General features: G+C 40.0%; 1 long non-coding RNA gene across 3 annotated transcripts in view; it reads right to left on the bottom strand.

The window, feature by feature from the left end:
- Positions 1–1,302: 1,302 nt before the first annotated feature.
- LOC123384002 overlaps positions 1,303–17,438 on the bottom strand; it is a 287,319-nt gene continuing 271,183 nt past the window's right edge. The window contains exons 6-7 of one of the 3 annotated variants that reach the window (XR_006594474.1): positions 4,629–4,717; positions 1,303–1,504 (exon numbers count right to left, since the gene is read on the bottom strand). This is a non-coding gene — a long non-coding RNA (uncharacterized LOC123384002). Of the gene's footprint in view, positions 1,505–4,603; positions 4,718–10,249; positions 10,494–17,438 lie in introns of those variants that run through there. The other 2 variants (XR_006594473.1, XR_006594475.1) reach the window with 2 other exon arrangements.

Raw genomic sequence — 17,438 nt, forward strand, 5'->3', positions numbered from 1 at the left:
CACTGGCAGGGCTGTGCTCTCTCAGAAGGCTCTGGGAGATAATCCTTCCTTGCCTCTTCCAGTTTTCGGTGGATCCTTCTGTTCCTTGGCTCGTGACATCACTCCAATCCCTGTCTCCATCTTCATGTGGCCTGCTTCCCTGTGACTCTGTCTTTTTCTGTCTCTCCCAAGCACACTTTCGTTAGATTTAGGGCCCACCCTAATCCAGTATGCTCTCATCTCAATCCTTTGCTTAACTGTATCTGCAAAAATCCTATTTCCAAATAAAGTCACATTCTGAGTTTTCAGGTGGACAAGAATTTTTCTAGGACATTGTTTAACCCACTGCATACGGCAGAGACTTTGTGATTAAATTAAGGGTCGTGGGATTGGGAGATTATCCTTCACTACCCAGGTGAGCCCTAAATGCCATCACAAACATCTTTTTATAAAAGAGGCAGAGAGAGATTACATACACAGAAGATTATCTATTTTCTTTAATAGTCTGCTGGCTCCCATAGAATGGCATTGTGCCTATTTTTGCCCACCTGTGCACTCCCAACATTTGACACATTGTAGGTACTCAAAAGATATTTCTTGAAAGGAATTATTAACCTACAAAAATTCATTTTTACCCAAATAGGTTAAATAAAAATAACAATTACTCTTATTTGGTGAATATATTTAGTGACTCTCTGTCCCCCTTTTAAGCCCAGATGGAAAAGCACCCTCCCGCTGTCCTATTATGAAAGGAACAGAAGTTTGCAGCCACTCCTTCACAGGGAACAGCCATTTGGATGAATTTTAAAATACCTTTCACACTGAGCCAGGACATACAATGGTCTCTTCCATTTCTAAAGTTAATATGGTAGCAGCCTGAGCATCAAGGGACTTTACTGCAAAACGACATTGTGCTCCCTGTGCTCCCCTCTGATTGCTTGCTCGGGAGCATTTTTGCTGTCATTCATTGCACCCCGTAGGGTGTCATGGCTAAGCTCCCTCTTAATACTGCCAGAGGTAGCAGCATACTGAGGAGGAAGCCCCCACCAAGTTGGCCTGGGGATGTTGAAGACAGTTCCAGAAAAGAAGTGTTCGTATCAAGAGAGCTTTCAGTTATTATTTTTTTTTAGTGTCCATATACAATTTTGACTCTAGGGACTGTTTCTGAATTTGCATTTAGGCTTAAATGTAAATAATCACAGAGAGATAAAAACTCTAGAGAATAAATATCCAGCAGACATTAGTTTGGCATAACTTCTTTTTCTATGGAAATATAACCTTTTAGTTTGCTAAAGCTGCTTCAACAAAGTACCACAAACTAAGTGGCTTACAACAGATATGTATTGTCTCAGTTCTGGAGGTTAGAAGTTCAAGATCAGGCATCTGCAGGGTCTGTTCTTTATGAGGACTGTGTCTACTTCAGAGTTTCTGGAAGCCTCAGGCACTCCTTGCTTGTAGATGGCATCCTCTCTGCGTCTCCACATATTTTTCCTCTGTACTGCTCTGTTTCTGTCTCCAAATGTCCCTTTATAAGAACACCAGTAATATTAAGTTAAGAGTCACCCTAATTACCTCATTTTAACCTGATTACCTCTGTAAATAAATGCCTCTATCTCTAAATAAAGCTAATTCTGACATATTGGAGGTTAGGACTCCAATACTTTTATCTTAGGGGGAAAGAACTGAACCCATAACACTCTAATGTGGGAATCCCAGCAGCAGACAATTTGTAATGTAGGCTGCAGGATAAGGCAGATTCATGCAAGCTAAGGCACTGGCCAGTGGCTGACAGACTAAGCAAGAGCATCACAGACAATAAGCTCAGCCACCAGTAGCCAGGGTCTCTGACAAAAGGAGTATTGTACCCAAAGAAAAGACTGAGCCTGCCCTTGGGGCTTCTCAGTTTCATTCATGCCCTCAGATAGCAGCACCAAGAACGCGCCAATTTTCGGAAACGAGGGACAAACTATTGCTCTAATCTTGTAAAATTTGCAAGATCAAATTAATTATTAGTTAAGGAATTAAACATTATGAAAGTGGTTAAATGAAATACCATGCAATGTAGCTATTTCCTTAGAGAAGGTAATTTAAAAATAAACAGGAGAACTGTAATCTTCTTGTTCATTATGGGAAATATATGTGAAACTGTCCTGACTGGTTGAAATCCGACATGTACAATTCCACAGTCTCAGTTAGCTTTATTGCATAAACCCCATTGAAAATGAAATTTTATATTAACTTGTGGGATTTTTTGATCAATGTTTGTCTGCCTCACTAGAATGTTACCTCCTTCTGGGCAAGGATTGCATTTTTATTGTTGTTTTTTCATGTTTTTAGAATCTCAGAAATGCACAGGTATTGGGTCATAGCATGGCTTCAATAAATATTTGTTTGTTATGAATGAATGGATGAGATAGCATTTGAACAGGTTCATTTGTTAAATGAGTCATTATTTGTTCATCCAATCATTCATAGCTAATAATATTTATTGTTCTGCAAATATAGCTTATGAGGCGCTAGAGAGGTTACAAATGATAAAAAAAAAGTAACATTTTTTTCTCAAAGAATTTAGGGTTTACAAAAATCAGGAGATACAATATGCAATGATAAAACATAAGTCCATTGAGAGTAGACTAATGTCATAGACTCTGGGTCTGAAGTTCCCTCTTGTCCAGCAAGAGAGTGGGACATGGGACTGAAAATGCAAGTGAAGCTAATGTCCAGGAGGAGACAAGAGCCCCGAGTAAGGTCCTTGCTCCGTTTTTATTAGGATCAGAAGGCTCACAAGCATGATGGGTGTGCACAAAAAGACAATGAAACTGTGAACATTAACTCATGGGCATGGGGAAAAGAGGTTTTGAAGATATGCAGTGTTAGGGGTTCAGACCAACACAAAACAAAATTCTGGTGCTGGGTGGAAGGTTGTTTACAGCATACATGAGGTGCCAAGTCTGTTTACCTGAATTGGCTTAGGGGACAAGAAAGACAGAGCATGCACCTCAGGGTCATCAAGGTACCTTTCTTTTGCTAATTAGCTCCTCTCTGAGCAACTTCACCCTGCTGGTCTAAAGTCTTATTTACCTGTTTACCTATTTTGGTCCTTCCCTCCTGTGAAAGCAGCTTTCTAAGTTGGGGGGGTGCGTTTTCACCCTGAATACCTAATCTTGTTTACCCCATCTTGGATGTTTTCATCCTGAGATTTCCTATTCCTATACTTTTGTCCTATACTGGGGCCTTTGCCCTGTTTACCTAATCTTATTTACCAAATCTTATTTACCTAATCTTGTTTACCTAATCTTGGATGTTTTCATCCTGAAAGTTCCTATTCCTATGCCTTGATCCTATACTGAGGGACTTTGCCCCATTTACCTAATCTTGTTTACCCAAACTTGGGTGTGTTCATCCTGTGGCTTTCTAATTCTTTACGCCTTGTTAACCCATCGGTGCAAGTTCAGGGAATTCCTAAGCCTATTCCCCACAGATTAAAACACTAATAGACACACAGAAGGGGGTAAAGACTGTCACATTCTGAGAGCAGAGGCGGTTCAGAAAGGAAGTACGTGAGGTAGGTCTTAATGAATGAACAAGACCGTGAAAAATAAAAATGAGAGAAAAGGGGAAATAGGGAGAGAAGGCACCCAAGTGATGTTTTTGTGGTAACAAGTATCTATATTGCAGGAAAACAAAACCAACCAACTAAACGTTAGACTGGGACCCTACCTTGCCAAACTGAAGAGTTTAGATGACTTCTGTGATGGGAGGAGAGTAAAGACTTTTCAGCAGGGCAGTGACGTGATTGGAGTGTTTCCTTGGGAAGACTTTGGGATGGCAATGGGTCATTTAGGAAGTTGCGTGTGCGAGTGTAGGACAATGGTGGTCAGAAATGAGGGAGATCTAGTTTTTGTGGGGCCTGATGCCTACACAATTAGACAGTTTAAGAAAAGTAATACAAAACCAAGTATCAAATATTAATTTAAAGGAAAAAAAGTCATGAGTCTATAGGGAGAATGGAAAGATAATTTTCTGTCCTGCGGCATGATTCACCACAGCTTTAAAGAAATCATTGATAATTTAGAAAATTCTCTTCTAATTTTACAATTTGCTATTGGTAATGTCACACTAACACGGATTCCGATATGATGGAATATATGAAACTTTGTCCAGAGATGTATGTGCTATTGTTTTACACACAGGACATCTAATAATTCTACTTCACACATTAGCTGTCAGAAAAGAAAACAAAATAAATGGTACATTTATAATTATATATGTTACATTGTTGAATATATTCTTGACAAGGCAGAACTTGTTTCGACTAGACATTGATGAGAACTGAATCCTCCACTTGTACTGAACACCAATGATTGAATTTCCCACACACAAGCTTCAGGCTCTATACCTTTCAAATCTCGTAATTCATTTCCTAACTGTGACAGTGTTGGAACACCTGAGAATACCTTCATATTAAGATACGACCTCTGCTTTGTATGGCAAAGCTGACTGAGTCAGCATAGTAAGTAATTGGCATATTCCTTGAAACTGTTCCTATGCCTGAGAAACTAGCAATAAGTTAGCTGCCCAAGGCAGTGAGTATGAACCAGTTAACAGACCACAGTAAACTCACCACAAATAATCTCCAACTCAATTACCTCTTGTCTCTATACAAAATTCCTGTGATCATTTCCATGCTGCTTGACAAAGGGGTGTGGGTGTTGCTGGGGGACATGAGATGGAAGGCCTGTTGAGGTGGAAACAGATTTAGTCTTAACCAACTGTAGTTAGTATATCTTATTTTTTTCCCAATTTTATGAAAATATATGACCTACTGAACAAATTCGTAGAGCCCTGTGACTCTAGGCATGCTCTAATATGGCTGCAGTGGTCCCTGTCTCCTGGAATTAATAATCCTGTGTAATCTCTTCTCCTTGAGTTAGGCTGGCCTGGAGATTTGCTTTTAACCAATAGAATGTGACAAAGGTAATGGGATTAAGTTACATAAGACAGTCATTGCCATCTTGCTAGCATACTCCCTTGCTGGCTTTTATAAAGCATGGTACTAGGGAGGTCCATGTGGCAAGAAACTGAGTGTTTTCTGGCCAATAGCCAGTTAGAAACTGAAGCAGTCCAACAGCCTTTGAGGAACTGACAATCTGTCAACTACCACATAAATTTGGACATCAATCCTTTCCTCATTGAGCCTTTAGATGAGATCCTAGCTCTGGTCAACTCCTTGATTGAAGCCTTATGACAGGATCCAGCTAAGCTGTGCCTTGATTCCTGAACCAAAGAAAATGTGAGATCAAATGTATGTTGTTTTAAGCTCCTAAATTGTGAAGCAATTTATTACATTGTAATAGAAAATGAACACAGATCCCTTCCAGGGTCTTGGGATTGGTATAAAAGAAGGGTCTCCAAGCTTAATGCATTTGCTTCATGTAAATCTGCCTTTGAATATGAGCCTAAACCAGAGTTGTGGCCTTGGGGACAGTACACTAAAATCTCACATACTCATGCTATAGACTTTACCAATATGTGCAGCATTTTATCCCTGGGCAGGCAACTGGAGGTGATTGTTCAATTGAGTAAAAGAAAAAAAAAAAAAAAAAAGCACCTGCCAAAGGTAGGAGGTAGGGGGTAGTTTAAGGAGAGAAGATATTTCTTTGAACCATTTTTGAGAATTAGGACTTCGACAAGAAATGATAGACATACACTAGGGCAGTCACCCACAGAGAGCACACATTTAATAATCCCATCAGTATGATTTTATTACTGTCTTCAGGAAAGTGTGGCAGCTTTGGTTTGGAAGCTGAGACAGAGAAATGTGAAGGCCACCTAACGGTAAAGATTTATGATGTGACTATGGGATTTTGGCCCAGCTGGATGGCAAGGCAAGTTATAAAAAGATGATATACAGTAGGATAATAGGGAGATATGTGGGGTCTGGAAGTCGCAGTGAGATGGGGTTCAGGAGATATCAAAGAAGAGAGGGGGGAAATGGCATCGTCCGAGAAGGGATTGGTGAGTTTCAGATCTCGGAAGTGGAATACTTTTGTGGGAAAACAATGAGTTGATTTTGGCCATATAAACATGTGGTTGAAATGGAATTAAAAGAAAACTCATTGAAATTTAAAGCAAAAATTATGACACCAGGTTCTCAAAATTTTCACGAATAATTTTTGAAGTTATAGAATATGGCTGTAAGGATAAGGTGTTGAAAGATGACTGTGAATTAGACATTTTCCATCAGTATGATCCTGCTTAATTTTCACTTCTGAAAATTTTTTTTAATGTGGCACATCTAAATTGATATTGTCAAAATACATCCTATCACTCTGTTGAAAAAAATAACGAAGGAAATTATAACCTGTGTCCTGAATCCTTTCCAATTTAAGAAATACAAATAATATTTGCCCTAAGATGAATAGTACATCCTTCCTTTAGCATCTCCATCATGTCACATTTAATTGATTTCAACCAAATGATTCATGAACAGGTACCATAAACAGGTCATCTGAAGTTGGTTATCAGTAGGGACATAAAGTCATAGTTTCTGTCATAATCTAGTCTCGTGATTCTACAAAGAGAAATTAGATGGGCTGTTTTGGCCAGTGTTCATCCTCCTGGATGTTGGAGTAAAACTCTCACCTAGATTTGGGGAAACTAATGTTTCAAAGCTGAGTGTCGAAAAGAAAATGTTAATAAGTCATAGCAGCAAGTCTGAATTGGTCTCTGATAGTGTAGCTGCAATTTTAACATTGAACCATCTCCTTTGAAAGATTTTTAAGGCTTTGAGTAAATTCCTACACAATTCTTACAGTGCGCCCTGCTTCTTCACGTGTCCTAATTTAAATTCCCAGTACAGCCAGTCGATAAAGTGCAGGCACTGGGGGTCAGTCAAGAAGCAACAGGACGGTATTGGCCTTGACAGGAGCTTCCATTTTGGCTTGGGCGTGTGGCAACAGATGCATTAAACTTTGAGCCTTGGTGGTGGCAGGGGCAGTTTCCCAGAGGGTTTCAGGCAGAGTTCCTGGCACAGAAGTAGCATGAAGGGGAGCACTGCCAAGTTTTCTCTAGTACTCAGTGGGAAGGAAAGCAGCAGTGACAGCAGGTTTTTCCATCAGGCCAATTCTGTTGTGAGGTTTTGGGCTTTCTTCCTGAGAATTAGCCTGAAGTCTGGTTCGCCAGCCTTCCCGGCAATTTTAAGACCGTTGAATATGCTTTGAATAAACTCTCTTTTTGCTTAATCAGCCCTAGCCATTATCTGTTGATTGCAACTAGGAACCCTGACAAACGTTTCACATTAGGGCGGGGATATCACGAGGACCTCCAGATGGCATTTCTGCGCAAATCCTTTTCCCTGAAGATTGTCTCAGTGTTTGTTTCTCATTGGGGTGTAGGAGGGTAGAGCTACATGGAAATGACGGGATGGGGTCAACAACCCCCTTGATTCAGAGACTACCATCCCACGATGACAAGGGGGACAGATATTACATAAAACCTGGCAGAAGACTTTGGTCATTGAAGAGCACATTTATTCCAGTCATCGCCGAGTAAATGATGACTATCTGCCAGACCCTTTGCTGCACTCTGGAAATAAAAATGCAGGGAAAGTGACTTGGAGAAAGAAGAGTTCCATCAGCAGATAAATCACAGCATAACACAGTAGGAGGAATTAAAGTAAGTTAAACAAAGTGCTAGGTAAGAACATACCTTAAGATAAACCCACAAAATATAAGTGGCCACTTACAAATATATTTTTTATGAAACACTAAAACCATAAAGTGAGATCATTCTACCCTATTCACCCAGAAACTTCTAGAAGGATTGGTAGATTGCTTCAAGAACACACAACTTTGTGAGTCCTGTAAGGAGTTAACCAGTTGCTTAAGGAGCATATTCAGTGGGATAATGGTAGAAAAGTAAACAGGAAAATGCTGGAGAGAGATGAAACTATGTTCCATCCTAATGGCTCAGGTGCAAAGTGCATCAGTAGCAGGGTGGAGGCAGGACTGGAGATGGAACAGAGACATTATTACTCAAAATGCTAGAGTATTAATATATTTTCTCTCAGGACTAGGAAAGGAGGATGCCGTTTTGGCAAAGGAAAAAACGCTTTGGGGACTCCTCTGTGCCTTCAAGACATGGAAATATCTTTATTTAGGGGTAAATTGGGCTATAGAGAATTATAAGGAAGAAGCAGGAGCCAGATGAGAAGGCGCATACTGCTCAGAGGTGAGAGGAAGGCAGACTGTTAGGATTCCTTTTTCACTTCCCGTTGAATTACTGGGTCAATTCACCAAATAGGGAAAGAGGCTAAAATCTGGAAATCCAACCATGGTTCTGTGGTTCAGAGAAGCCACTTTGTAGCTACACAGGTTGTATCCGTAACAAAAAGATACTGAGTAGCTAAATACTACCAGCTATAATTGGGAAAGTAGTTTGTCACTTTAAGTTGTCAAATTTACATCCAAGAAACAATTTACGTAAGGAGACTCACTAGCTTAAAAAAAAAAACAAAACGATGAAAACATTAAAATGTATGCAACTATATTTAAGCAAGATGTTTTGTAGTTGAGAAAGCTATGCCCCATATACTTCACAGATACAAAAATACAAACTAGCATAAAGCATGTAATTAGATTTTAAAATGGCAAGTAGGAACATAGTACTGAATATATCTAGTCAGGCTAAAAAAAATTACTTGTAATGGGAGAGAAGGAGAAACTTTTCTAAACTATGTCAGTTGGTTATGAACCTTTCAGTAATATTAATAATACAGAATGGCTATTTTGACAAGGCAAATATTGTAAAGTTAGCTGTGGACATGTAAAATTAACGTTCACCTTGGAAACAGAATGACTTGAATTTGAACCCCAGCTTTGTCCTCTTACTATCTGTCTGAGGCTCAAATGTAACAATGTTTGTAAAAATGTACTGTAAAAGAGAAGCCAATACAAAAGAAGAACATTAGTATTAAAGGCGTTGTTTCCAGAGAAGTGGATGGAGTTCATAGATAAAATGAATAGAGGATACCACTCCTTAATCAGAAGAGAACCAATTTTCTACCCTGAAATTGAAGGCACTTTTTTTTTTTTTTTTAATGTTTATTTACTTATTTTGAGAGAGAGAGCACAAGCAGGGAAGGTACAGAGAGAGAGAGAGAGAGAGAGAGAGAGACAAAAACAATTCCAAGCAGGCTCTGCACTGCCAGGGCAGAACCCAATTCAGGGCTCGAACTCACAATCCTTGAGATCATGACCTGATCCGAAATCAAGTTAGATGCTTAACCGACTGAGCCACCCTGAAGGCATTTTTTTTTTTTTTTTTTTTTTTTTTTAGCGGTGTTACAGAACCATGCAGATGTGACATTGTGGCAGGCAGCCTTTAATATGTTCCCTAGGGGCACCTGGGTGACTCAGTCAGCTGAGCAGCTGACTCTTGATTTTGGCTCAGGTCACGATCTTGCAGATGGTGTGTTTGAGCCCTGTGTTGGGCTCTGTGTTGACACACAGAGTCTGCTTGGGATTCTTTCTCTATCTCTCACTCTACCCCTCCGCTGCTCTCTGTCTCTCAGAAATAAATAAATAAACATTAAAAAAAAAAAAAAAGATGTTTCCTAATGATTTCTATCTTCCAGTATTCACATTCTGTGTAGTTCCCTCCTACACAGTACTGGGGATGGACGGTGTGACCAATAAAATACGGCAGAAGTGCTAGTGTGTCGGGTCCGAGACTCGGTTAAGACATGACAGCCTCTCAGTCTCTGTCTCCAATCCTACCCTCCATAGCAGGCTGCGGGTGTGTTGTAAGCCGCCCTGTGGAAAAGTCTACGCGGTAAAGAACTCGGGCCTCTGGCTAACAGCTACATGACGGAGCTGGGAAAAGTAGACCCTCAACCCAGTCAAGCCTTCAGACGACTTCAGCCACAGCTAAGTGCAGCCTTGTGAGAGACACTGAGGCAGAACCACCTAGCTAAGCTATTCCTGGATTCCTGACTTCAGATGCTTTTCAAGATAAGAGATGCTTCTTGTTTAAGATGCTAAATTTGGGGATATATATATCTATATATATATACACATATACACACTCATAAGTATATATTTCAAGCATATATATATATACACACACACACACGTATATATACACACATAAGTATATATTTCAAGCATATATATGTATATATATGTATATATATATACATATATATATATATACATATATATATATATATATATATATATATATATATATATATATAAAATAGGTTAGTACTGTATCGACTTGGCCAAGCCAAACTACATTTACCAGAATGCCCTTTTCTGTATGTTTCTGGTTACACTGACCCAAAAGAAATTCTTGTAGAAGATTCCGAGGGTGGAAGTGAGGTGGCTGCCATTTTGGAGGGCACACACACCTTGTCTCCTACCTGCTGGCTCACCTTGTTGGAGTATGGCGGTGGCTGGGCCCGTAACTGCTCCACGGTGTCCTGGACCTTTCTCCAGCTTCTCCGCTGCCTGAGATAAGGTGTGTGTGTTTAGTTCTGTGAGGAGGAACCTGGTTTCTGTAGGATATCCACGTTACCAAGGTCAAAGGCAGCGCGAACATATTTAGGTTTCAGTCTGTCCTCATGGGCTCTAGCTCGTGCGTTCGGATTCCAGGTTGTCCTCGCTTTCATCCACTTTGCATTCACCTATCCTTCCTAACTGTCTGCTTATGCACTTCAAGCCCCGGCTTCAGATGTGAAGAGAACAGCCTTCCAAAGACTGCTAGCCAGTTTACCCAGCTGAGTAAGATCAAATCTTTATAACAAATTCCTATGTGTACACACACATGTATGTATACATGTGTATGTGCTTAAGTGTGTGTGTGTGTATATACATGTGTATAGATAGATACACCTGGTCCTGGCTACATGGGGTCACTCAGATCCATCATCAGGAAGGTAGACATAATATTTGGTCAAGTTTATAGTTCATAGAATTGCTCATTTTTTCTCACTTCTGGTCCTCCCAACTCCAGTTTTATGTCTTTTTACCTGGCAATGCTTACAAAGGAAATAGCTATTGTACTGTAATTCTCCAGGACTGAAATCTAAGTACTCTTGTAAGGGAAACCCGATAATGAAATGATGGTATCAAAATGACATTAAAAGGAGGAAAGATACGGAAAATGTCAAGTGTTTAAGGAGAGAGGGAAAGGCAAGGTTTCAACAAGACTCTCACTTCTGCTCCTTGGATAAAAGAGAAAGGAAGACAGTCTTCTGCCTGTACTCCCCCTCCCACAGCGGCCACTTCAGGATGAAGGCTCCCCCCCCGGGAAGCAAAAGATAGGGGGATCTGTTCCTAGCTTGAGCCTCACACTTGGCGACTGACTGTGTGTATGAAAGGGTGGCGTGGGCTCTCTTCCCTACGAGAACAACATTATTGTGGAGGGCATTACTCTTTTTATCACCGGAAAAACTCCAATATGTAATTTTTAGAGGAGGAAACAATTAATAATTTTGGTATCCACCATGTGCACGAGACTGTGCTAACTGCTTTCCATATATTTTCATTTAATACACAGGACAATGCCATGACGTTGGCACTGACATTAACATTTTACAGACGATCAGACAGAGTCAGAGAATTTATATCACTTGCCTGTAGATAGAGAGCTGGGTCAGACTTTAAAGGGAATACTCTTTCTATAAAACTGCACTGCTTCCTTTACAGAGACCTCAATTCTGAAAAGAATAATTACAATAATGGCCTAATCCCCTCATTAGTCTGAAGAGAGTGTGGATCTGCTGGAAATGTTTTTAATAAGTACCTGACCTGCAGTTGAGTTATATGCCCCAAGTATATTTCCATATAATATATATTCTATTATGAGCCCTGTCTTCTCAAAACCAATTCTCTCAAGAGGCAGCGTAACACTGAGATTAAGAAAATGAGTTCTGAAGTCAGACTGCATGAGTTCATAGAGGTGAACGCTTACTTACATTGTGACTTTGGAAAACTTATTTAAACCCTCTGTGCTTCAGTTTTTTTCCTCGTTAAAACAGATGATGATAGCGCCCACATTGTAGTGTTGTTAGGATTAAATGACATATTTTGCCAAAAACCATAAATCTAACATATGGAGCACACACTATAGGCTAGACATTATTTCAGAGCTTTGTACATAGTAACTCATTTATTACATTTCTATGAGGTAGGCTTTGTTAGTATTCCCATTTTTCAAATGATAAAACCAAAGCATTTAGAGGCTAAATAAATTGCTCAAGGTCACCTGGTCACATGAGGTCATACGGTTAAGTAAAGGTCAAGTACATTTTGCTTACTTGAGTATTGCATCTTTCATTGTAGAAGTCAATTGACTGCAGCCCACCCAGGGGTCTATGGGCATTACCTATAGTATTCCATTGCATGAAGATAAGGTAAGAAGATAAGGTAAGATAAGAAAGGTAAATGAGAATAACTGAGTCCATTCTCTGGGACAAAAACTAAATACATTTTATAGTTTTATAACCTTCACCATTTTATAGTTTGTAATGAAAGATTCCAAATAAGAAATCAGTGGAGATAATGTGGGGACATCTAACTGATAGCTTGGGGATGGGAAGTAACCATGGAGGGGGAACTTGGGTGATGAACATTGTTCTCTTTAGGGAAAGGGAAAGAAATGATTGATCACAGCTTTCTAGAGCTGGATCTAGGAAATGACTAGGAGGTTAAATTTTTCCTTACCAACTGGGAAAGCAAAGACAGTAGCACAGCCCAGGGAGGATGGGGTTGGCCAAGGCTTCTAGCTGGCAGATGTGAGTGGGGGGAAGGTAAGAGTCTGTGAGACTCAATGCCTGAAATGAGGCTGGAAAGCTGTGCTGATAAGGAAAGATGCTGGTGGAGTGAGACTAGGCTTGTCTGGCCAGGTGGAGTGGAGCTCAGGAGCCAGTTTTCCACCTTTGAAAGGAAAATAAGGTATGTTTCTCCTTTCCCTGAGAAAACAGTGTCACCTGCTCAGGCCCTTGTTTTCGCTCTCAGTGTGGATTTCCTATTTCATAGCATCAAGGCATGGCCGGTGTACTGATTACTCCCTGGGCGGTAGGAGCTCTGGGGCTTGAAGTCCCCCTGGCTCCGCTACCTGATGCCTGCTGGATATTTGCCTGAAAGCAGTCTCTGGAGACAAAGTCCGTTCAAACTGAAATCAAGCCGAATGTTCTTCCAGACAGTCTCCTGATGCTGGGACAGGATGACTCAGTCTATCCTTCCTGGTTCCTGTGTCCATAAATTCCTTGAATTAGCTGAAGAACGCAGTCTAAGCAAATTCCTGCTTCTTACGGAGACAAGACGTGATTTTCTCCTTTACTCTCTTCTTTCTAGCTCTTTCTCTCTGTTATCACTTGGCTAGGTTTATATTCTTTGCTCTATGCTTTATTAAGTTGCTTTTCTCTTTCAGGACAATACAAATTTGGGTTCCAGAAACACATACTTTCATATCTATATATATGAAGTATATGAATTCCTCACTTCGCACAGTTCCAACATGCATGAATTTCAGTTACCTTAGTGAAACAACACAACTGACTTCCCTCAACGACACAGTTTAAATTTCAGTGTTCACAGTATATTTACTGAGCAATTGCATAAAGTATAAACTTTGCTGCTAGCTCCCTGGCCCGCAAATCGTTACGTAAATAGGAAATGCCAATCATGATCCGATGACCTTCACATCACCTTTTGCAAAGGCTATCGGTAACTGGTGACCACACACACGTTACTCAGCCCACGCACAGAAAGGAAAGTGTGTAATTGTGTTGACTCCTGGTTTCCCAGCTGTAAAGAGATGATGTAGGCCAAGTAGTTTGACTTTTAAAGCACGATGACTGTCATTCTGTTTCTCTTGGGGACTGGAAAATGTGAAAATTTGTTTACCACCAAACACAACTTCATTAATCCAGCCAATGGGCCATGAGGGTGTTTTAACTTCGAAAGCCCATTTTTGTATATGGATGGACTTCAGGACAGGCTGTTGATACTGTAACTAGAGATCATGTAACTTTAACTGAGTTTGGGGAGAAATGTGTCATAAAGCATGCAACTGAAAACATCTAAGTATTATGGCAGGAGGTAAAAGCAGGCAGTATCTGTGCAGTACCACAGAAACATTTACCACATTGTGCAAATCACCGGGCAGGATTCAAACCGAATGTAAATGGAGTTAAAAGATCCTCCTGAGGAAATGGTGAAGTTGCATTGGTTCCAGGGCCTCTAGATTTGGGGCCAGAAGAACTTAGCGAAGGTGACCTTATATACGAACATAAATGAGGGAGGACTGCAAAGGGAAAAGAAAACGAAGAGGTCCCAGAAGTGACGCTGGCAAAAAACCAAACCAAAACAACAACAACGACAATCACATTAAAAGAATTATCAGAGGCATTTCGCGATGTGAAAAACACAATGAATAAAATGGTGGTTCAGTTGATCCTAACTTAGAGAGGAGTTATGACAGTTCACCAAGGTGTAATAGATGCTCACTCCACGTTATATGACGAGATGAAGGCCAGTAATGTTCAAACTACTCTTGATTCATATTTTTACAAAGAAAGAAAACAGTTTGGTTTTCAGTGTTTCTGATGCTTTAAATTACAGCGTGCTAAATAAGTATTAGTTTTAGGGGTGCCTGGGTGGCTCAGTGGGTTGAGTGCCCAGTTCTGGCCTCTCTGATGATCATGATCTCCTGGTTCACGAGTTTGAGCCCCGTATCAGGCTCACTGCTGTTAGCTGGGAGCCTTCTTTGGCTCTTCTGCCCCCCCTTCCCTGCCCCGCTCTCTCTCTGTCCCTCTCTCGCGCACACTCTCTCTCAAAAGTAAAATAAACATTATATATATGTAAGTTTTCCTGTGTTGTTGATGTTACCTATACATCTAGAGCTGACAGTAAGATAATTTTTTAATGTTTTAACAACAAATTTGAAAGATTCCGGAAAAATAAAAAAAAAAATTTCTCATCCATTATTAAGGTTGCTTCTCAAGGTTTCAGCTTTTGCACAGTCATTATGATGGCTCCTCACCTTGGGCAGAATGAAGACCACCTTATGTATCATATGTAACAGGTACACATATTTAAATGCATAGAAAGATTTATTCATTTGCTTCACAGACATTTATTTATTGAGCCTCACCTATCTGTTAAGCACCAGACAGCGAACAAAAAAGTCTCAATGCTCATAAATAAATTCAACATATGTCTAGTGATCACAGAAGCTGAGAAGAAAAGCAGAGCTGCAAGATACAGAGTTCTGAGTGGGGAATGGGATTCTGTTTTCTACAGTATTGTCCCTGAGAGCCTCTCTGTAAGGTGACATTGAACACAGAAACGCAGATGTCTGTAGGAAAGAACTCAGGCAAAGGAAATAGTAAGCACACTATCATTCTCTCTTATATTGGTGACTCTACAAAATGTTTTCTGGTAACTCAGGAGCCGGGTCTTAGTGAACTCTTGGGCAACAGTTGAAAGTTGTTGCTACATTTAGGTGCACGTAGAAGGGTCATCACATGTTGAGCATGAAATAGCCGTGTCTCCAGACCAGTGTAATAGTGCACTGATTCGTTTTCTGCTTTATACTTTCCTGAAAAAAGATACTGATACAAATTCTTTAAAAAAATTTTTTTAATATCCATTTATTTTTGAGAGAGAGACAGATAGAGAGATAGAGAGAGAGACAGACAGACAGAGCATGAGCAGGAGAGGGGCAGAGAGAGAGGGAGACACAGAATCTGAAGCAGGCTCCAGGCTCTGAGCTGTCAGCATACAGCTGGATGCGGGGCTCGAACCCACAAACCATGGGATCATGACCTGAGCCAGGGTCAGATGCTTAACCTACTGAGCCACCCAGGAGCCCCAATACTGATTCAAATTCTGCTTGGTTTTCCAGTGCATAATTAAGTAGTGTCATTCAGTTGGGAACATGTAACAGTTTCTACTACCCAAGCATTATTTTTTATATGCCAAACATGTTATAGGTAACAATTCTCACATTTATTATCTTAAATCTTCAGTTGAAGTTCATAGATGTTTCTAGTTTTTTGAGGTATATTATTGATTCACAGGTCTTAATTAGCCCAAATTTGTATTTATTCATTTCTACAACAAGGCCAAGAACTCTGATTTTTATCTTTCACTGATGGATGACAATTGTTTTAAGGAGAAAAAGACTCATACTGAGTAAAACATGTCTCACAGAGCCGAAGGAATGTTTATGGGGGACATTCGTCATATGCGCTTCACCTCTCCTACAGTCATTGTTATTCAAGAATCATTTTGCTCTCAGGGGTGCCTGGGTGACTCAGTCAGTTAAGTGTCCAACTTCGGCTCTGGTCAGGATTACAAGGTTTGGGGGTTTCAGCCTTTCATCGGGCTCTGTGCTGACAGCTCAGAGCCTGGAGCCTGCTTTGGATTCTGTGCTTTTGTCTCTCTGCCCCTCCCCCGCTCATACTCTGTCTCTCTCTCTCTCTGTCAAAAATAAAGATTAAAAAAAAAAAAGAATCATTTGCTTCATGCAAAGTTCATTCACGTAGAATACTGTAAAAGATCAAAGCTCTACATTCAGTTTAATAGTCTTAGAGAGCAGATTGGATCAACTGAAATCGTAAATATATTCTTAGAAATATGGTTATGTCTGTGGAACAAAATACCAACTATTAGAAAGTTTAAGAGAACTAAAGGGTTATTCTGGTTATACACACACACACACACACACACACACACACACACACGCACGCACACACACACACACACACACACCCCAATTAATACAGAGGGAAGCTCTCCAAGTACAGTGGAAACTCAGGCGTTAGGTATAAATCACAGGACTAATGAATGAATAGGGAGATTCTAGCTATTAGATTCAGAAAGGTTATTATCTGATTCATAAAGGCTTTTAGTAATACACAAATGCGTGTTTAAAAATGTGACATTTACTTAAGCCATACTTTTTGTTACAGTCGTTTAAATTATTAATAAGACCACAGCTTTTAAGATGGCTATAGTCAAAAGGAATTCCAAAAGATGATGTGGAGATTATTAAGCAGGCTTTTATTCTGTAACTTCTGTGTTTGTAAAGTCTGCCTTTCTGTTTCGGTTCTTTTATTTTGTTTACTAACAGAGCAATTTAGGTTTTCCTTGGAAGCAGAAGGTACGATAATAAAGCAGTTCTCAAGTACTTATATATACATGGGAGGCAGTCCTCCCACCTCCCAAGTTCACCTCCTTAGTCAGGATACTGAAGGAAGGATATCCCCAAGAATATATTTCTCATCCTTCTTGGGATGGGAAAGCGATTTCACTTTCAAATAATGCTTATATATGTTTAAAACCCTGAGCATTCTGAAATTATTGCTTTTCTAGGACTGATGCTGACTGATGTGGGAGACTGAAATTGAGTAGTCTCTGCCCTCAAAGATCCAGAAATTTATT

Source organism: Felis catus, chromosome A2 (genome assembly GCF_018350175.1).
Source record: "Felis catus isolate Fca126 chromosome A2, F.catus_Fca126_mat1.0, whole genome shotgun sequence".
Classification (NCBI taxonomy): domain Eukaryota; kingdom Metazoa; phylum Chordata; class Mammalia; order Carnivora; family Felidae; genus Felis; species Felis catus.